At 37.9% G+C, this 23,320-nt stretch overlaps 1 pseudogene; it reads left to right on the forward strand.

The window, feature by feature from the left end:
* The window catches only part of Gm3116 (predicted gene 3116), a 199,362-nt pseudogene that overhangs the window by 123,997 nt on the left and 52,045 nt on the right, over window positions 1-23,320 (forward strand).

Genomic DNA, 23,320 nt, shown 5'->3' on the forward strand with positions numbered 1-23,320 from the left:
TGAACATTTGATGTGTGTGTGTAAGTGTGTGTGTATGCATGCCTGTGTGCATGAGTGTATGTGTGTGTGTTTCTACTATCTAGAACCCTGATACCCAAGACCATCGTGTCACAGGGTTGATATATTGATAACTACCCAGTATGTTCTTATATTTCTTGATTATCTAGCTTGGAACCTGCATGGAACAGGAGTGGGAGAGAATGGAAATTCAAGACAGAGGATGGCAGAATAAAAGAGAAGGTGAGCACTCATGAATTTGGAAATACCACTAGAAATCTAATTAATTTTGTGACTTTTTCTAATCCCAATTAACAAAAATGTTCCCCAACTCCATGAATTATCACTGCAGGGATTCCATTCAGTATATGACACTTATGGGGTGTCCCAGGCTCAATACATAGCAAAGCTCTAAACATGGATATCACCCCCAGAGCTTGTTGTCTCTAGCTGCGTATGTAGCAGAAGATAGCCTAGCCGGCCATCATTGGGAAGAGAGGTCCCTTGGTCTTGCAAACTTCATATGCCCCAGTACAGGGGAACGCCAGGGCCAAGAAGTGGGAGTGGGTGGGTAGGGGAGCAGGGTCGAGGGAGTGTATAGGGGACTTTAGGGATAGCATTTGAAATGAAAATGAAGAAAATATCTATTAAAGCATTGAGCCGGGAAGTGGTGGCGCACACCTTTAATACCAGCACTTGGGAGGCAGAGACAGGAGGATTTCTGAGTTTGAGGCCAGCCTGGTCTACAGAGTGAGTTCTAGAACAGCCAGAGCTATAGAGAAACCCTGTCTCGAAAAAACAAACAAACAAACAAACAAACAAACAAGCAAAACAAAATAAAAAGCAAAACCAAAATAATTTGAAAAAATTAAAAATAAAAAAACAACTGTAATATTAATTATACAAATAGATAATTCATTTTTAAATAATGGAAATTTTAAGTGATTTACTCTAATGCCAAAAATTTAGTCACTTGTAGCTAATACATGGTGTACAATAAATGGAATATATACTCAAGGGGAAAAAAAAGAAAATTCATGTTGAACTATTAAAGATGAGTATCAGAGTCTGGAGAATCCCCACTGAGATTTCATATATCCCAGGATAAAGAACTGTGGTAGAAATAGAGATTATATTAAAAAATTTGTTTCTGGATGGAAGTGGACCACAGAGTTGGGAAATACTGAGGTCCAAGATTCTGAGTCATGAGTGTTATGTCTTGAAGAGTCTAGTACATAGTATCCAAGGTCTTCATTAGGCATCAGGAATTACTTACACATGTTTTGTCCTTTACTGTTGTAGTTACCCTGAGATTACCATCTTTCCCTGGTCTTGGTTTCTTTCATATGTTAATCTCACTGCTTTTCCTAAACTACTTGTCTACCCAGCAAAAGAATTGTTTCTGCCTGTAGTTTTATATTGAACTTGAGATGTGTGACTTTGTTGATACTAGGCATTAGCTCCAGCTGTTGCATGTGTTTTGGCTGTATCATGTTGTAATGCAAGGTTTCTGATCATTGTGGAGAGAATTGCAATGGTTATAGCCTTTTGCTATCAGAATGCTGACTCAGCTGGAAGGCAGGCTGTATTTAGGAGCTGAAAAGCCAAAGACCAAAGAAAGTTAAGTGTATGTTGAAAGTCTGTGAATTATGAGATGTTGTTGCTCCAGTGTTTAGCAAAAAATTAGGGACAATGGAGGAGACAGAGAAACCAGATGGTGTGGACCCTGGTTCTGATTGCTTTCCTGGTCCTCCATAACCTTAGGACTCTCACCTGTAATTTAGTCATTAGGCAACATTCCAAGTCTAACCTATGCCCACTGAATCTGAAATTAACAGCTCATTGCTGAGAAGCCAAGCAATTTGTAAGACAGTTTACAGTTAGGGAGCACTGCTTTGGCAATTTAAGTTATAATATAGAGTGCTATTGGCATAGGAAGGACAGTGAGCACATTTCACACTGCACAGCTCTTCAGCAAGCCATGGTACAAGCCAGCTCATTTTGAGAGAAAGATAAGGCATACCTAAACTTCTCTTTCATGCATGGAGGGTCTCACCTTGGTGCCAAGTTGAAAGATGTGTGTGTGTGTGTGTGTGTGTGTGTGTGTGCTCCTGTATGTGTTCTTTGCTTTATATGTGAATGTGGTTTTTCTTATGTAAATTTGTGTAGTGCATGCCTATGTGTGTACATGCCCATGTAGAAGCAGGAAGAGGGCTGGAGTAGGGTATCTGTGTCCTTTCTCTATGATTTTCCATCTTTCACTGAACTGGCAGCTCAATATTTTTGCTTGGCTGGCTAGATCGAGAACTCTCAGGGTGTACTTGCTCTTGTCCCCAAGTACTGGGGTTAAAAGCACTAGAAACTGTGCTCAGAATTTTACAAATTCAAGTGCTCATGGTTGCAGAGCAAATATTCTTACCCACTGAGCAGTCTTCCAACACTAAAAGGTATTTTAAAATATCATACTTGACTGTATATTGACAAATATTATTTGTTCTGTGTTACTCCATTTGTGCCAGTCTTGACCACTATCCATATCTCCAACTATGTTCCCAAAACCTAAACTAGTGTCTGTTCTTATTTCTCTACTTCTTTTGTTTAGTAATTTTCAGAATGGGCCTTACATATCTCAGGCTACACTTTTATTCATTTTTTTAGTAAATATATATATAGAACTAATGATATTCCTGCCTCTACCTCCAATGAGCTAGAATTATAACTGTATCTCATTATGCCTTCATATCTATCTTTATATATCAATAAAGATTGAGCCCAGAGTTTTTTGAATACAAGTCAAGCAATATACTGACTAAGCCACATTGTTAACACAAAACTCACTTAACAATTTATTTTTAATTGATGTACTGGCTAGTTTTGTGTCAACTTGACATAGCTGGAGTTATCACAGAAAAAAACGAGCTTCAGTTGAGGAAATGCCCTCATGAGATCCAACTGTAAGGCATTTTCTCATATAGTGATCAAGGGGGAAAGGCCCCTTGTAGGTGAGACCATCTCTGGGCTGGTAGTCTTGGGTTTTATAGGAGAGCAGGGTGAGCAAGCCAGAGGAAGCAAGCCAGTAAAGAATATCCCTCTAGGGTCTCTGCATCAGCTCCTACTTCCTGAACTGTTTGAGTTCCAGTCCTGACTTCCTTGGTGATGAACAGCAGTATGGAAGTGTAAGCCGAATAAACCCTTTCCTCCCCAACTTGCTTCTTGGTCATGATGTTTGCGCAGGAATAGAAACCTTGACTAAGACAATTGATATGTATAAATTTGACAGCTAGATAAAAAAAAAACAAAACAAAAAAAAAAAAAAAAAAAAAACCAGAGTCAATATAACTAAGGTTGAACTCAAAATTTCTATGTAGCCAAGGATGACTGTCAACTCCTGACCCTCCTTCTACCATTTTTCAGAGTACTAGGATAATAGGTGTTTTCTACCAGGCCAGTTTATGAAGTACAGGGGATCAAATTTGAACAGCATGTATACTTAGCAATCTGTCTGCTGGACAACATCACCTTTGGTCTTTGCTATTATTTTTTTTTTAATTTAATTTAATTTAATTGAGTGTGTGTATGTGTGTGTGTGTGTGTGTGTACATGTGTGTGTGTGTACATGTGTGTGTGTGTACATGTGTGTATACACAAGTATAAAATGTGAAGTATGAGTAGATCTTAGAATGTAAGTTTGGGAAATGGATTCTCTATCATCTTTTATATCGGCTCACAGAACGAAACTCATGTCTCCAGACTCACTCAGCTAGCATTTTATCCTCTGAACTATCTCACCTATCTACTTCCCAGACTTCCAACACAATTATTACCTGCCAATCTAGTAGTTGGAATTTATTGTTTACATTTCTTTGGCACATATAACCAGTCTCTTTGCTGCAAATTCAAATCAAACCAAATGTGCTAAAACTTTTATTGACTATTTTTTGTAGCAAGCTGAATTAGCAGAAAGCTTCAACAAAATTAATTGAAAATTATACTGCAGGGAATTTAAGCCACCCACTATTTAAAGAGGCTAAAAATGTTACTAGAAGAAGATAACCAGAATTAGTCTGTTTGAGTTATGAAAAAAGAAGATAAGCTGAATTGAGGCTGTAAATGTTGCCTCTTGCCATGCAGTTTGCTTTCTAAATGAAATATGAGCTGCTTTACTGCTTTCAGGATTAAAAAATAAATACACTTAGGTATAAATATAAAACTGTCAAATGAGTGTATGGAAAACTCTCATGGAAATGTTGAAACAGTTATTGTAAATGAAGAAAGAGAATCAGTCTTGGGTTAGACCTACCAGCTTCTTGTCTCAATGACGACCTGCAAGTGTTCAGCTGTTTGGACTTCTTGCATCAGGTTATTTATATGTACACAGAATAGGAACATAAATGATGCAGGTCGGTGTTGCTGAGTAAACTGTTTTGATTTTGTACAGAGCCTACTATCTGCTACAGATACTCACTATAGGTGGAATTGTCACTTTAGAAACATATTGACTGAAGTGTTAGAGAAAGAGTCAGATCTTGCCTGGTGCTGAAAATGCCTACCAAGACTATATTAACTGAATTTAAGAAGATACTTTTATGTTCAGATATGAATTTCACAGGGACCTTTGAAATAGCATGAGAAAGATATTTTTCCAAGTTAATAGATGCAGAGGAAAAGCTATTGGGTAAATTTTTAAGTGACAACTAAAGGCCTCTATAGTCCACAGTGGAGCCTCCTAAAGTAAGGGACTATGCTTCTCCATACCCTCAAGTTCTAAATATTCTGTAACTAACACACATTTTCCCTGTGTCCTATGGCCTGGCTTCTCCCGAGACAGTTTCCCATGGGGGCAAATGAGATAAAAGTCAAGAAGAAATCTGGGGAGAGTCAAAACAACAACCATATATCAAGGAAGGACTCTGCTCTGTCCAAAAGATAGATCTGATATCCCAGCCACAATAATCTGTAGATCAAAGACATTAGGACTATCAATACTCTCTCTCTCTCTCTCTCTCTCTCTCTCTCTCTCTCTCTCTCTCTCTCTCTCTCTCTGTCCCACTAATCTGCCTCAACTTGTTGATCAGATATAAGCTCTCAGCTCCAGAAGTCTCTAGATTCTTGCTGCTATGCTCCCCATCATGACAGTCATGGAATGAACTCACTATTTAAAATGATGAACAAGCCACTAATACATACTATTTTTTCCTTTTTTTTTCCTCATAAATTGTATTGAACATGGTATTTCTTCACAACTGTAGGAATGTAACTAAGACTGGAGGAAAGAAGCTCTTCTGACACAGGGTTATATCAGAGTCCTTACAATGATGGTGCTGGATCCAGGTACACATGACTATGAACTCTCAAAACAATGCTGCTCTATTGTTTCTTCATTGTGTATGTAAGTGTTAGAGGACAGTTTACAGGAGTCTATTCTCCATTTCCATCCTGTAGGTGCAAGAAATTGAGGCCAAGTCATTAGTCTTGGCAGCAAGCACCCTAACCCACTGAGCTATCTTGCTGGTCCTTTTCATTGATTTAAAAAATGGTTAATAAAATTAGGTAGTTATCCCAACAATCTCTCAAAGGTTATCTGCATACTTCTGATACTATGTATATATGTGTTGATGGGTATTTGTGTTCTCAGCTCAAGACCAAAGTATCAACTCTTAAAAATATCACAAATAGTCTGTCCTGTAGTATCAAATCTTTATTCAGCTAGCACCAGAGATAAACGTAGGGTGAGAGGCAAGAGCAAGAACATAAGCAACAGAAGCCAAGGGTACTTGGCATTATCAGAACCTCGTTTTCCCAGCACAGTGAGCCTTGGTTACTCTAACACACCAGAAAATCGAGACTCAAATTTAAAGTCACATCTTACAGTGATGCTAGAGGACATTAACAAGCAAATGGTCCCAAGAAACAAACTGGAGTAGCCATTCTAATATCAAAAAAATCAACTTTCAACCAAAAGTTATCAAAAAGGAAAAGGAAGTACACTTCATATTCATCAAAAGAAAAATCTACCAAGAAGAACTCTCAATTCTGAACATCTATACTCTTAATGCAAGGGTACCCACATGCATAACTAATGTTCAAAGCACACATTGCACCACAAAAAATAATAATGGCAGAGTTCAATACCCTAAGCTCATCAATGGACAGACAATAGAAACAGAAACTAATCAGGCACACAATAAAACTAACAGAAGTTATGGACCAGTTCATCTGGATAGCAAAAAGTATTCTCAACAGTAAAAGAACCTGTGGTATAATCACCATCTCTGACCTCAAAGAGTACTACAGAGCAATTGTGATAAAAACTGCATGGTACTGGTACAGCACCAGATAGATAGATCAATGAAGTAGAATTAAAGACCCAGAAATGAACTCACACACCTATGGTTACCTGATCTTTGAAAAAGGAGCTAAAACAAGCAAGCAAGCAAACAAACAAACCAACAAAAAGCCAGTGGAAAAAAGACAGCATTTTCAACAAATTGTGTTGGTTCAATTGGATATTGTAATGTAGAATAAAGTGAATTGATCTATTCTTATCTTTTTGTACAAAGCTCAAGTCTAAGTGGATCAAGGAACTTCACATAAAACCAGAGACTCTGAAACTTATAGAGGAGATAATGGGGAAGAGGCTCAAAGATTTGAGCACAGTGGGAAAATTCCTGAACAGAACAGCAATGGCTTGTGATGTAAGATCAAAAATTGATGAATGGGACCTCATAAAATTGCAAAACTTCTGTAAGCTAAAAGACATGGTCAATAAGATGAAAAGGCCACGAACAGATTGGGAAAGGATTTTCACCAATCCTAAATCTGATAGGGGACTAATTTCATTATATATATATGAAGACGTTGGATTCCAGAAAACCAAATAACCACCCTATCATAAATGCGGTACAGAGCTAAACAAGGAATTCTCAACTGCGGTATATCGAATGGCTTAGAAGCACCTGAAATAACGTTCAATATCCTTAATCATCAGGGAAATGAAAACCAAAACAACCCTGAAATTCTACCTCACACCAGTCAGAATGGCTAAGATCAAAAATTCAGGTGACAACAGATGCTCTTGAGGATGTGGAGAAAGAGGAACACTCCTCAATTTCTGGTTGGATTGCAAGCTGGTACAACCACTCTGGAAATCAGTTCGGTGATTCCTCAGAAAATTGGACATAGTACTACCTAGTACAGGAAGATCCAGCAATACCCCTCCTGGGCATATACCCAGAAGATGTTCCAACTTTTAATAAGGACACATGCTCCACTATGTTCATATTAGCCTTATTTATAATAGCCAGAAGCTGGAAAGAACCTAGATGCCCCTTGACAGAGGAATGGATATAGAAAATGTGGTACATTTACACAATGGGGTAATATTCAGCTATTAAATACAATGAAATTCTTAGGCAAATGGATGGATCTGGAGGATATCATACTAAGTGAGGTAAACCATTCAGAAAAGAACACAGATGATATGCACTCACTGAAAAGTGGATATTACCCCCAGAAACTTAGACTACCCAAGATACAATTTGCCAAACACATGAAACTCAAAAGGAAGGAAGACCAAAGTGTGGATACTTAGTTCCTCCTTAGAAAGGGATCAAAATACCAATCAAAGGAGTTGCAGAGACAAAGTTCAGAGCGGAGACTGAAGGAAGGACATTCCAGAGACTGCCCCACCTGGGGATCCATCCTATAAATAACCACCAAACCCAGACACTATTGCATATACCAACTAGATTTTTTTGTTTGCTTGTTTGTTTTTCAAGACAGGGTTTCTCTGTATAGTCTCGGCTGTCCTGGAACTCACTTTGTAGACCAGGCTGGCCTTGAACTCAGAAATCCCCATGCTCCTGCCTCCCGAGTGCTGAGATTAAAGGTGTGGGCCCCCACAACCAGCAGACCAACTAGATTTTGATCACATTACCCATGGAGGCTATGTCAATGCCTGTCAAATACAGAAGTGAATGCTCACAGTCATCTATTGGATGGAACACAGGGATTCCAATGAGGAAGCTAAAGAAAGTACCCAAGGAGCTGAAGGACTCTGCAGTCCTATAGGAGGAACAACAATATGAACTAACCAGTACCCCCAGAGCTCATGTCTCTAGCTGCATATTTAGCAAATGATGGCCTAGTTGGCCACCAATGGGAGGAGAAGCCCTTGGTCTTGTGAAGCTTCTATGCTCCAGTATAGAGCAATGCCAGGGCCAGGAAATGGGAGTGGGTGGGTTGGGCAACAGGGGGAGGGGGGAAGGTATAGTGGATTGTTGCAGAGGAAACTAGGAAAGGAAATAGCATTTGAAATGTAAATGAAGAATCATCTTATTAAAAAATGAAAATATCTTTCTCTTATTGAAGGAAATTTCTAGAGCAGAGGTTCAAAACTTGTGGGTTGTGACCCCTTTGACAAACCTCTGTATGAACATATTCATTATTATTTATAACAGTAGCAATATTATAGTTATGAAGTAGCAATGAAAATAAACATATGGTTGAGGTTTATAATTACATGAGAAAATATAGTAAAAGGTCACAAGATTAGGAAGTTAGAGAACCACTGTTCTATAGCTCATTCATCTGAGGTATATTCTGTAAAGAAAAGTAGACTTGTGCTTTAGCTTTTAAAAAATTACACACTGGGTACTGGAGAAATATCTCAGGAGTTAGGAGTGCTTGCTGATCTTCCAGAAGATCCAAGTTGGCTCCTAACACATATGTCCAAAGATTTAAGATCATCTACTTCTAGCTCCAGAGGTTCTAATGCCCTCCTTTGGCCTGCCATAGCACCTCCATTCATCAGCATAACAACCACGCCACCACAACACCACACACACACACACACACACACACACACACACACACACACACACACAAATACACACACATACCACAAAATCAAAACTAAAATATATGCATATATATATATATATATATATATACATATATCACATGGTATTATTAAAAAACAAAACAAAACAAAACAAACAAACAAACATGCCAAAAGCAATTCCAGAAGCAAAAGGTTTATCTCATCTTACAACTCTCTGGTCACATACTCTATCACTGAAGGAAGTCAAAGAAGAAACTCAAGCCAGTATCCTCAAGAATGGTAATGATGCAGAGACCATAGAAGGATGTTGCTTGTTTGTTTGTTCCCAATGTTTTGCTCAGAATATTATGTCTACCACTCAGGACTAACTATAGAAGGGTGGTACTGCTCCTAGTGAGCAGAACTCCACTAAAGCAATTATTAACAACTAAAATATAGTAGAATCTTACCTACAGACAAAACTTATGGAGACATTTTCTCAACTGAGGTTCCTTCTTTCCAAATGACTCTATCTTGTGTCAAGATAGCATGCAACTAGCCAATACAGTGTTAAAGACCCAAAGTTGGAATAATATTTTAAAAAGGAGCTTTTCTTTGTTGGAGCTGTGTATGGTCTAGGTATCAGAGTAATTGTGGTTTCATAGAATGAATTGGGCACAGTACCTCTTGATTCTATTTTGTGGAATAATGTGAAGAGAATTGGAATAAGGTCTTCTTTGAAGGTGTGATAGAACTCTGCATTAAACCCATATCTGGTCCTGAGCTTTTTTGGGTTGGGAGACTATTAATGACTGCTTCTATTTCTTTAGGGGATATGGGACTGTTTAGATTATTAATCTGATCCTGATTTAACTTTGATACCTGGTATCTGTTAAAAAATTGTCCATTTCATCCAGGTTTTCCAGATTTGTTGAGATTAGGCTTTTGTGGTAAGATTTGATATCTTGGATTTCCTCAGATTGTGTTGTTATGTCTCCCTTTTCATTTCTGATTTTGTTAACTAGGATTCTGTCCCTGTGCCCTCTAGTTAGTCGGCTAAGGTTTTATCTATCCTGTTGATTTTCATAAAGGACCAGTTCCTGGATTGGTTGATTTTTGTATAGTTCTTTTTGTTTCCACTAGGTTGATTTCAGCCCTGAGTTTAACTATTTCCTGCTGTATACTCCTCTTGGGTGATTTTTTTTTTCCTTTTGTCCTAGAGCTTTTAGGTGTGCTGTCAAGGTGCTCATGCATGCTCTCTCTAGTTTCTTTTTGGCAGCACTCAGAGCTATAAGTTTTTCTCTTAGGACTGCTTTCATTGTGTCCCATATTTTTGCATATGTTTTGGCTTCATTTTCATTAAACTCTAAAATGTCTTTAATTTCTTTCTCTATTTCTTCCTTGCCCAAGAGTGTTGTGTAGCTTCCACATGTATGTTGGTTTCCATTATTTCTGTTGTTATTGAAGATCAGCCTTAATCTGTAGTGATCTGATAGGATGCATGGGATTGTTTCAATATTTTTGTATCTGTTGAGGCCTGTTTTGTGACCAATTATATGCTCAGTTTTGGAGAAGGTATCCTGAGGTGCTGAGAAGAAGGTCTATCCTTTTGTTTTAGGTAAAAATGTTCTATAGATATCTGGTAAATCCATTTGGTTCATAACTTTGGTTAGTTTCCCTATTTAGTTTCTGTTTACAGCATCTGTCCATTGATAAGAGAGGGATGTTGAAATCTCCCGTTCTTATTCTGTTTGGTGCAATGTGTGCTTTGAGCTTTACTAAAGTTTCTTTAAAGAATATGGATGGCCTTGCATTTGGAATGTAGTTGTTCAGAATTGAGATTTCATCTTAGTAGATTTACCTTTGGTGATTATGAAGTGTCCCTCCATGTCTTTTTTGACAACTTTGTGATGAAAGTCGGTTTTATTCAACATTAGAATGGGTACTCCAGCTTGTTTCTTGGGACCACTTGCTTGGAAAATTGTTTTCCAGCCTTTTACTCTGATGTCTGTCTTTGTCCATGAGGTGCATTTCATGTAAGCAGCAAAATGTTGGGTCCTTTTTATGTAGCCATTTTTTTTAGCCTCTGTCTTTTTAGTGGGGAACTGAGTCCATTGTTATTAAGATATATTAAGGAAAAGTAATTGTTGCTTCCTGTTACTTTTGTTGTTAGAGTTGGGATTCAGTTCTTGGAGCTATCTTCTTTTAGGTTTATTGAAGGATTAATTTCTTGATTTTTCTAGGGCATAATTTCCCTCCCTGTGTTGGAATTTTCCCTTTATTATCCTTTGGAGGGCTTGATTTGTGGAAAGATATTGTGTGAAATTGTTTTTTTTTTAATTAGGTATTTTCCTCAATTAACAATTCCAATGCTATCCCAAAATCCCCCATACCCTCTCCCCCACTCCCCTACCCACCCATTCCCACTTTTTGGCCCTGGTGTTCCCCTGTACTGGGGCATATAAAGTTTGCCTGTCCAATGGGCCTCTCTTTCCAGTGATGGCCGACTAAGCCATCTTTTGATACATATGCAGTTAGAGACAAGAGCTCCGGGGTACTGGTTTGTTCATAATGTTGTTCCACCTATAGGGTTGCAGATCCCTTTAGCTCCTTGGGTACTTTCTCTAGCTCCTCCATTGGGGACCCTGAGATCCATCCAATAGCTGACTGTGAGCATCCACATAAGTGTTTGCTAGGCCCCAGCATAGTCTCACAAGAGACAGCTATATCAAGATCCTTTCAGCAAATTCTTGCTAGTGTATGCAATGGTGTTCTCGTTTGGAGGCAGATTATAGGATGGATCCCTGGATATGGCAGTCTCTAGATGGTTCATCCTTTTGTCTCAGCTCCAAACTTTGTCTCTATAACTCCTTCCATGGGAGTTTTGTTCCCAATTTTAAGAAGGGGAAAAATGTCCACACTTTGGTCTTATCATGGAATAGTTTTGTTTCTCCATCTATGGCGATTGAGAGTTTTGCTGGGTATAGTAGCCTGGGCTGGCATTTGTGTTTTCTTAGGGTCTGTATAACATCTATCCAGGACCTTCTGGCTTTCATAGTCTCTGGTGAGAAGTCTGGTGTAATTCCAATAGGTCTGCCTTTATATGTTACTTGACCTTTTACCCTTAATGCTTTTAATACTCTATATTTATTTAGTATATTTGTTGTTTTAATTATTATGTGTCAAGAGGAATTTCTTTTCTGTTCTCATCTATTTGCATCTCTGTAGGTTTCTTGTATATTCATGTGCATCTTTTTCTTTAAGTTAGGAAAGTTTTCTTCTATAATTTTTTGACGATATTTACTGGCCCTTTAAGCTGAAAATCTTCATTATCATCTACACCTATTATCCTTAGGTTTGGTCTTCTCATTGTGTTCTGGATTTCCTGGATGTAAGGCAAAAGACACTGTCAATAAAACAAAAAGGCCATCAACAGATTGGGAAATGATCTTTACCTATCCTAAATCAGATAGGGAACTAATATCCATTATATATAAAGGACTCAAGAAGGTGGATCCCAGAAAATCAAATAACCCCACTAAAAGTGGGGTTCAGAGCTAAACAAAGAATTCTCACCTGAGGAATACCGAATGGCTGAGAAACACCTGAAAAAAATGTTCAGCATCCTTAATCATCAGGGAAATGCAAATCAAAACCACCCTGAGATTCCATCTCACACCAGTGAGAATGGCTAAGTATCCATGTTTTCTATGGAATCTTCTGCACCTGAGATTCTCTCTCCCATCTCTTGTATTCTGTTTGTTATGCTTTCATCTATGGCTCCTGATTTCTTTCCTAGGACTTTTATCACCAGAGTTGCCACTCTTTGGGATTTCTTTATTGTTTCTACTTATATTTTTTAATCTTGGATGGTTTTGTTCAATTCCTTCACTTGTTTGGTTGCGTTTTCCTGTTATCTTTAAGGGATTTTTGTGCTTCTTCTTTATGTAGTTCTACCTGTATTGCTGTGTTCTTCCATATTTCTTTAAGTGTGTTATTAATGCCTAAATCCTCTATCAGCACAAGAGATATGATTTTAAATCTGAATCTTGCTTTTCTGGTATGTTGTGGTATCCAGGATTTGCTCTGTTGGGAGTACTGGGTTCTGTTGATGCCAAGTCATCTCGGTTTCTGTTGGTCAGGTTCTTGTGTTTGTCTTCCACCATCTGGTAATCTCTGGTGTTAGATATTCTAGCTGTTTTTGTCTGGAGCTTGTTCCTTCTTTTAGTCTGTTAGCCTCTGTCAGCACTCCTAGCAGACCAGCTCTGTCCTGAGTCCTGGGTTCAGGGCACTCCCTGTAGACAAGCTCTCCTCTAGTGGGGAAGGTGCACAGAGGTCTGAGGATTAGCCCCTCTGACTTGCTGACGATGAAGGCCCTAAGGGACCTTGTTCAAGAAGTTCCATTGCTTCTGTGGCCCCCATGCTCTGTACAGACCAGCCTCAGAGAAACCCAGGATACAAAATGACGATCTTACTGTAGTCCTGGGGTCAGAGCACTCCCTCTAGGCAAATTCTTCTCTAGTAAGGAAGATTCAAAGTTGTCTGAGGATCAGCTCTGCCTCCTGGCTTAGGATGAAGGGCCAAAGGGACTCTTTCCAAGAAGCTCTGTTCTCCTGTGCTCTCCTGTGTGGACCTGACTCATGAAGTCCACAGATATAAAATGTAGATCACACCTGAATCCTGGGTTCAGAGCTGAAATACATTTTCAAAACTGTGAATATTACATTGTTCTCCTTTTGAGTTTCTAATTCGATGAGATTTTTGTTGGTTTTATTGTTGTTTGTGGGTTTCTTATTTGTTTGTTTGTTTTAATTTGTTCCTGATGAGCTGTGAACTCACCTCCCTAGTATCATAGGAATTATTCATTATACCTTGCCTTTTACTCAGAACTCTTTGAATCTATTCAATTCTGGTTCTTATCCAGTCTTCGATCTAAAGTCTCTTTTTTCGTTTTTTTTTTTTTTTAAATGAGTTTCTTTAGCTTTCCCTACTCCAGATAGGTAATAAAAATTTATTTTTATTATATTCCCCTTAAATGATTATGAGGGTTGGCTCTGGGCAAAGCCTTTCATCAAAGAAATGTAAATTACAAGTCACAGTGTGCTAGTGGCAAGGATAATGTTAGTGTATAATATCTCTGAGAAAATAAAGATTTAGCAAAAAGGTTCTGATAGAGAAAGCAGGTATTTCTATAACATGAACGTAAGAAAAATACTAAGGGGACCTAAAGGTGGAGCCCTTTCAACTAGATAAGATGACAATAAAAAATATCAGAGGAAGGGAGGGTGAGACATTTCAGTGGTTAAGACCACTTGTTCCTCTTATAGTTTGGTTAGCAGCACCCACATAGTGGTTCACAGTCATCACTAATTTGAGTTCTTGGGAATGAGACAACTTTTTCTGACCTCAAAGAACACAAGACATGTACATGATATACTTGCAAAATACTGGTAAATCATTGCATACACACAAAACAAATAAATCTTTAAAATATTTATTTAAAAGTGTAAGAAGACACGGGTGTGATTATGTACACCCATAATCTCAGCTTTTCAAACAGCTGCAATAGTATCTTGAGTTTGAGACCAACTTGAGTCACATAATAAGATCCTATCTCACAAAGACAGTTCTGGGAAAGTGTCTATGTGAATGAAGTACTTGTCTCAAAAGTTTGAAGGCTAGAGTTAGGATCATAGAAGCCAAGTAAAGCTGATGCAATAGCATACCTAAATCCCAGCACTCTGCAGAGAGACAGATGCCAGAGACAGGAGAATTCACTGAAAGAGTGGGCCAGCTATCCTGATGTTTCCACAGGTAAAAAAAAAAAAAAAAAAAAAAAAAAACCAAACATACACCACGCACGCACACACACACACACACACACACACACACACACACACACACACAAGTTCAAATCACAAACCCAATTCAAATATTTCCTAGTTGGAAACAAAATTAGAAGTGAGATTCTCATTAGAGGATAGGTAGGAATACCATCCTGGGCATATTAAATGAAGAGAAATAGCTGAGTGTGAGAAGTCTTGTGAATAAAGTGAGTAGCACTCCTAATTAGATTTGTGTTCAGAGAAATGACCCTATTTGTCTGGAACTTGGTTTGTTGTTTTGTATTTTGATATAGGGTTTCATTATGTAGACTAATCTGGCCTCAAACTTGAAATTATCCTGACCAATTTTCAAAGTACAGAGATTAAGATGCATCTTCCTCCTGGGGACCTTGGAATATTTGCAGAATATGTTTAGATGGAGTAAGAAACAGCCTGCCTCACATGAGAAACTAAAAGTCCAAGATATGGGGTAAAAGTTTTTATCAGGTTAGAACAGATATTGTGATTCAAATTCATGTAACAATTAGTGCTCCAAGTCAAGCCCTACAACCTGTCTTCAATAAGCCAATTACAGAAGATAAATTAAAAGGGAGGAAGTCAATGTGACTACATTGAGAAAAAGGACAAAGAATTCAATGAAGCCTGAAGTCCCCTTTCAAGGGACTGAACTAATATTGAAGTCTAAACTGATGACCAGGGATAATCACATCTAAGCTGACCCTGCTATGCTGTGATCCCATTCATTTTTGGCCTACCATTGTCTGGGCTCTAGTCTCATTCTGTCACACAGTCTCTTAAGCCTGTTAAATCTGAGTGAAAACTCTAAAAGTCGTGTTTTCCTCCTGGCTGGGGAATTTTCATCTCTGAACTTGAGACTGCTCAGAAAATTCCTGTTCCTTTGTGGTTTAGCCTAACAGTACATTTGAGAGACTTAATGTCTCTTTAGAGTTGCTTGATTTCTGTCAAAATAGTTATATGTTCAAAGTTTCAATACAGTATATACATTTTAGGATGGAGACTTAGTGAGTAATTCCATAGAGAATCACATCTAAAGGAGGAATAGAGTTATAATGGCAGTCATGAGACTTTAATTGGTCTTTCCTCTGTGGGACACATATGCGAAGTTATATTTGAAGAACGGAGAAGAGGCAACTCATTATCTTGTTAGTGAATATGTTTATAACATTCACTTCATTTATTTTCATTTGTGGGGTTATGAACACATGAAAGGAGATATTCACAGAAGCCAAACGAGAACATCTGATACCCTGGAGCTGGAGCTACAGGCAATTGTGTGCTGCCTAATGTGGATGTTGGAAATTGAGCTTAGGTCCCCAGCAAGAGAAGCACATGTTCTCAACTCTGAGCCATTATAAAAAGTATTAAGAAATGTACTGCAAGACAGAGAATCATCATGATCCATTTTCTTTATGGGGAAGCTGATTTAGCATGGTGTAGTATTCTCCAGATATGAATTTGGAATGACTCCTGACTATGTTTAACTCAAATCCAACTTGAAAAACTCAAAATTTGCAATCACAGATTACATTAAATTGGGGTGGTAGAAATGGAATCTACAGTGAACTGCATAACTTATAAGAATTAGACGCCAACCTTTAGAATCCATATTAAAATGCTGGGTATATGCAGCATTTTACAATGTACAATGTGGCATACTCTTGTAATCCCACATTTGGATGATGAATATCAGTGATTTTCAGAGACTTGTGGGCCACCCAGCCTAGCCTACTTTATGAGCTCCAGGACAGTGAGAAACCTGTCTCAAAGTAAGTAAGTAAGTAAGTAAGTAAGTAAATAAATAAATAAGCAAACAAATAACAAGCAAATAAATATGCAAGCAAACCTATGCCAAGGTAGATGGTGCCTAAGAAATAGTAGCCAAGGTATCCCTATAACCTCCAACACATGTACCTTTTCACACACAAACATACATTAATTATAATGAACAAGATCCTAGAAATGTATTACTGTTGAGGTTTGATCTTTTATATCTATTGTAATGATAAGCACTGTCCCCACGGCCTTGTTGCTCCCGGGAACAAGAGAATCCACACATGCAAACAATGTCATCTTGCTCCTTGATTTAATACTATTGGTTAAAGATGCTGATAGCCAATAGCTTGGTAGAAGAGACATAGATGGATTTTGGCGTTCCTGGGTTTGGGGTTTGAGGAGACTACAAAGAGAGAGAGGAGTCAAAGAGAAGCAAAGATGCCATAAGGTAAGAATCTTAAAATCATGGCCTTGAGGGCTGGCAAATTGGAGTTAAGAGCAACCCAGATGAAACTTGGGGTTATAAATAGGAGAGTAGATTCTTATTGCATAAAGGGTAGATGTTTGCCCAGTTTTAATGCTGATTAAAGGCTTATTTTAAATAATAAAAGTTGCTTGTCTTTCATCCAGGAACTAAGTGATCAAAGGTGTGATAAACGAACTTGATTGAGATTAAATGTATTCTGGAATATATTGAATCCCACAGTCTGGCAAAAACTCACTTTAAAAAAATTAATTTCAGATTTCCCAATAAAAAGCACAAGTCCATTGTCCCTTTAAGATTGAAAAGGCAGAAATGGGTCACTTGACACATAGGTGACCATTCAATAAGGATTCTGCTTTTCTTTGTTATCGAAAGCACTGGAGTGTATTGGTTACTTCCATACAATTAAAAACACCCCCTCCCATCATAATTTAGCTCTCTTTTTGTTTCACTGACAAATACTTAATGAGAAAGGGTATTTGGGGAAATCTTAGGATGCATAGTATAAACAAACATGGCCTATGCATGAAGTCCACTATTACAGTCTTAGTTGTCCATTCCTACATATCACTGCCAGATGCCATGCTTTTTCATAACTAAGTGCACAGTGAAATCCTTCATGGGCTTAGAACATAGAACTATTGCTCCTTTTAGCCACAGAAACAGCCTCACTACTTCCTTCTGTTTCCTGACAATACTTCTTTTACTTGAGATGCACAAGATTTAGAGCCTCTTTTCCCTATGATCCCATGGTGATTTTGTGCATCTGCATGATTTATTCTGTTTTGCTGTTTTATTTATTTATTTATTTATTTATTTTTTATGTTTGGTTGTTTGTTTCTCATGGAGTAAAACTATAATTAGATTGAAAAAAAAAAAAGGTAGGAAAGGCAGGGAACAGTGGTTCTTTAGCAAAGTTAGTCAGTTTTTCCCAAAGCTGGCCAGGATTAGGGAAATGAGCTAAAATATATGCTACATTGGCATAAATGATACTGGGGTTCATACAGTGAGCTAAGACACAGCTGCACTCCTTAACCAAACCAAACAGCATGCCCCACGGGGAGCCCTTGAGCTACAAACTGGCATGTACAAACACCAGTTGCTCTCTTAGGAAAGCTGAGTTTTAGCAGAAAATTTCAACTTTCAAGGTACAACTGGAATGCCAAAGTATATATATATATGTGTGTGTGTGTGTGTGTGTGTGTGTGTGTGTGTGTGTGTGTTCAAATATATGCATATATAAAGATAATTTATCATAATAATTTATTAATATTTTGAAATATTTTTGTATGATGGAGACAGTTCTTTTTCATATATATCAAGAAAATATGCTTTTTCTTTACAATCCACACATATATTTGCTCGGTGATACTCCATTGTCTAAATTTTAAATGATGACTTTGTTGTCTCAAGTTGATGAAGAGCTATAACTGCAGCAGATTTTAGAAAGGGAATCTGAATTTTCTTTATATTGATGATGCCTTTCTTTCTTATATGGGTTCTTACAGTGTAATTTAGGTTGCTCTTGAAGGAAATATACTCCTGTTTCAGCCACTAGCATGCTAAGATTACAGGCATGCACTGCCTCATCCTGTGTTGCTGTGTATAAACATTGAACAAAAATTTATTAGGGACTCCCCTAATATGCATATGTATATCACACACACACACACACACACACACACACACACACAAACACACACACACACACACACACACACACACACACACACACACACACACACACAATTCTGTATTTACCTATCCAAACCCAGATGTTGTAAGGGTTAAGTTACAGGCCAGAATATGTGTATCATGAAGTCAGGGCTTCTTAAAAATGACCAGAATTGAATGCATGATATGCTCTCTCTCCCTCAAAGCTTCATTTAAAATGTTATATGATACTTAATAAATGCTGAAGCCAGGAGTGGTGGCGCACGTCTATAACCCCAGCACTTGGGAGGCAGAGGTAGGCAGATTTTCGAGTTCGAGGCCAGCCTGGTCTACAAAGTGAGATCCAGGATAGCCAGGGCTACACAGAGAAACCCTGTCTCAAAACAAACAAACAAACAAACAAACAAACAAACAATGCTGAATTCACCACAGAAGTTGTAGCCCTAGGTGGCACTAGATGGATTTTCTTTCAACATTCTACCTACTCGAAATACAAAGGATTATAGTGACTGTTTCTCTTTAGATATCATTTTATTAGTTAAAAGGGATAATGTCTCTGATTGTTGTTTTGCTCAAGAGAAGAGAAGAAATTTTAAGCATTTATGTGAAATTCAGTCCTTAAGGTGAGGCTAATAAATGCATGAATAATGCAGAAAAGTCACTTCCCTTGTAATTGTGTTCTTGCCTTATTTTGTTCTTTTCATTCTTAGCTATTCATTGGAGTGTGTGTGTGTGTGTGTGTGTGTGTGTGTGTGTGTGTAAGAGACACATAGAGAGACAGACACAGACAGACAGTCTAGACTGCTCTGTGTAGTAACAGAACTGATATAGAGAACTAGAATAGCCAAAGGCTTTTTTTCAGTTTTTCACCTTTAGTGATAATCCCATCTTACGACAGAGGTTTAAGCCCCAGTGTATGAGTATAGATAAATTTTTTTCTGCTCATGCAACAAGGAGGAAGAAATTGGTGTTTGCAGTTCTGATTAAAGGCAGCAGCAAAATTGAAAACCACAAATCGAAGAATTGACCCATCCTTAAAATGCCATAACTTCATGGGAAAGTTATTAATCCAATAAAATATTTGAGTAAAGGTGCTTGCTCATTTTCATAATATAATGCAAAGTCTTCAAGTCTCAGGAAAGGTGGGTAAGAGATTGAAAAGTAAAAATGATGATAGCATACATATTGGACAATCATCAGGGCCTTCATATAGAGGTAGCCAGAGCAAACTGATTGAGAAGGGAAGCAGAGCAAAGAAAATGTTAGACTGAATAGAGAAAGAAAATGAAATTCTTGTCCACTGGGCACGTGGGAATAAACTCAGGTGAAAACCTAAAGAGCTCTATGTTCACCATGGTTTCAAGAATAATTTTGTTTAGTTATCAGCCCCCTTTCCATGGGGCCATGAGAGTAATTTTCTTTTATATCTACTCAACTCAGCTCTTATTTCAGGGCACAGTTTACTGCTCATTGAAAATCATCGTTTTGTGAATGGCCATATCACCTTCTCAACGAATTAGTAATGTTATTCATATATATATATATATGTATATATATATATATATTTCCATAATTATTTGTGATCATAACAGCAATGACTCTTTCTCTTCTAATAGCTCATGATTAAGGTCAAAATGATAAATAGGGAGGATAAATATTAAACCAGTTCTAAAATACCTCATATAGATATAGCAAATTACAGGACAGCAAAATGTTGAAATGTCTCTTATTAACTTCTGTATGGCTGTTTTCTAAGCAGGACAAAGCCCATCTTAATTTAAAAAAAAACTCATTTGATTCCTTCATTATTCATGGCCACCCTAGACACCTCATTGCTTGTGTTTGGTAGACCCCCTGACACATCTGTTCATATGTTCACTCTGGCAGCTGACTAACATGATTTACTCTTAGTCCTTAATGCATAAATTCAGTGCTCTCTATTATACTGTAAATATATACAACACCCATTTTATTATCTTTTCATCAATTGTAACTATGCCAGTGATACAAACTAAACTTACATGAAATAAAATACTGTTTTTCCTAAACTTTTTCTACATTTACCATGGAAATCTCAGAGCATAGTAGTTCAATTGTCACTAATACAGTCTCATTTTCTTCTTTTCACATTTATAAAGATCCACTGGCTTCAAACAAAAATATTTACAGAATTAGCTATAGAAAAATCATTATGTTCTAGAGACCCACTGTACATAATATGCATAGTAGTACATTAATTGTCAAATTGGTAGAAATTAGAATCACTTTGGAGACAAGCATCATGGCATACAAGGAAGATTATTTAACATTAGGTCAACTGAGGTGGGAACACCTACTCATCTATGGGGGACACTAACCTATACGCTGGTATCTGGGCCAAATCAAACTGAGAAAGCAAGCAGAGCACCAGCATCCACCTCTTTCTCCTTTGTGACAATGCATTCAATTCATTAGTCACCTTAATCTTCTGCCACTTTATTCTGCCAACAATGCTGGATTCTATCCTCAAGCTGTGAGCTAAATTTAGACTCTCCTTCTTTCAAAGTTGTCAGTCTCCTAGCAAGGAAGAAAATAGCTAAACAACAATATTATGCATATAAAACTGTTAAGCTAGACCAAATGTTCAACACAATTGTTAACAAAAACAATTTTAAAAAACGCAAAAACAAAAATCTTCAAACTATAAAAAGGAATATGTGAAAATATTTAGAGTTGATAGATATGCCTTTTGCTTTACTTTAGAAGAATCAAGTACACATTTATCTAAATTTCTCTCTTCATGGAATCATATACCATCAACTATGTATTACCAAGGATCTATATATGTGTATAAGAGAGAGACAGAGACAGAGACAGAGAGACAGAGAGACAGAGAGAGAGACAGAGAAAGAGACAAACAGAAACAGAGAGTCAGTTCTAGGAGTTTTCTCTAGTGCCATCATGCTCCAAGCCATGATAATTGTCATATAAGACAGTTTTTACTTCATCGCTTGGCTTCTTGTAAGTTATTCTCAACCCAGAAGACAGAAACATCCATTTAAAGTTTAAATTAGACAATCACTATTTGTCATTGCCAATAGCTCCAAAAGTATCAAAGGATAAAGGTCTTTTGTGGCACATGACTCTCATATCCCATTTCTTATTTCTCTGTTCCTTTGTCCAACCTCACAGCAATACTCCTGCAAAATGACCAGCCATCTCTCTATCCTCTAAACTGAAGTAGGAGTCATATTCAATAGCTCATCCTATTTTTTGGAAGTTCTGGGAATAGAATGCTCTGTTCAGATTGAGAAATTATTATTGACCTTATTTTCGCCTCTTCCCACAGAAGCCATTCTTGACTATAGAAACTTGGAGGAAAAGTGACAGCCAAGAATGATCTCAATGCTAAATGCTATTTGTGGTTCTCAGCTGCATGGTGCCAGCTGCTAATAACCCATTGTCTGTTCAAATGAAAGTCACAGTTCTTAAGGGAATCTAGGCCATACATTTTGGGACTCAACACCACAGAGATGATCTCTAAAATTTCATCCTCTCTGTACACATGCTTAATGCTAAATCAAAGAAATAATTGAAGGATAAAAATGGAGTGTAGTCGCCCATAGCCACAAGAACTGGGTTCCTGAGTGGGAGGCTGGAGCTGTATGGGAGGAAAGAGTAGAAGAAATATTTAGACCAAGACAGATACTGATCAAGGCCCAACTTTACTCAAGAGTCTAAACATATAAAGGTGAAGTCCCATTCTTTGCCATGCCACACATCTTGATCCTGAAAGACCCACAACTTGAGGACTCTCCCACGTTCTGACCCAAGAGAAGCAACACTCCAAATTGCTCACAAGAAGTGGCCTTGATGCAAACTGCAAGAGGACTTTTTATTCCAGGCATGATCTGGGGCCCACAGTAGTACACCAAGCAGGGGTAGAGGGCCATGGACACAGAGTAGATAGGAAAGGGGTTATTTAAAGGAAAAAAAAAAAAAACCTAAGGGGGTATGGAGGGTGTCATTGGAAAATGCCAAAAATACCAGTGAAAAAAATCACAAGGGGGTACTAAAAAATCACAAGGAGAAACTGTTTGCTTCTCAAATTGTTCTCAAGATTTTTTAAAATATATTTTTATTACGTATTTTCCTCAATTACATTTACAATGCTATCCCAAAAGTCCCCCATACCCTCCCCTCCCACTCCCCTATCCACCACTTCCCACTTTTTGGCCCTGGCGTTCTCCTGTACTGGGGCATATAAAGTTTGCCTGTCCAATGGGTCTCTCTTTCCAGTGATGGCCTAATAGGCCATCTTTTGATACATATGCGGCTAGAGTCAAGAGCTCCCGGGTACTGGTTAGTTCATAATGTTGTTGTACCTACAGGGTTGCAAATCTCTTTAGCTCCTTTGATATTTTCTCTAGCTCCTCCATTGGGGGCCCTGTGATCCATCCAATAATTGACTGTGAGCATTCACTTATATGTTTGTTAGGCCCTGGCCAAGTCTCACAAGAGACAGCTATTTCAGGGTCCTTTCAGCAAACGCTTGCTAGTGTATGCAATGGTGTCATCGTTTGGAGGCTAATTATGGGATGGATCCCTGGATATGGCAGTCTCTAGATGGTCCATCCTTTTGTCTCAGCTCCAAACTTTGTCTCTGTAATGCCTTCCATGGGTGAGTGTTTCCAATTCTAAGAAGGGGCAAAGTGACCACACTTT

The sequence above is a fragment of the Mus musculus genome, chromosome 1, assembly GCF_000001635.26.
Source record: "Mus musculus strain C57BL/6J chromosome 1, GRCm38.p6 C57BL/6J".
NCBI lineage: Eukaryota > Metazoa > Chordata > Mammalia > Rodentia > Muridae > Mus > Mus musculus.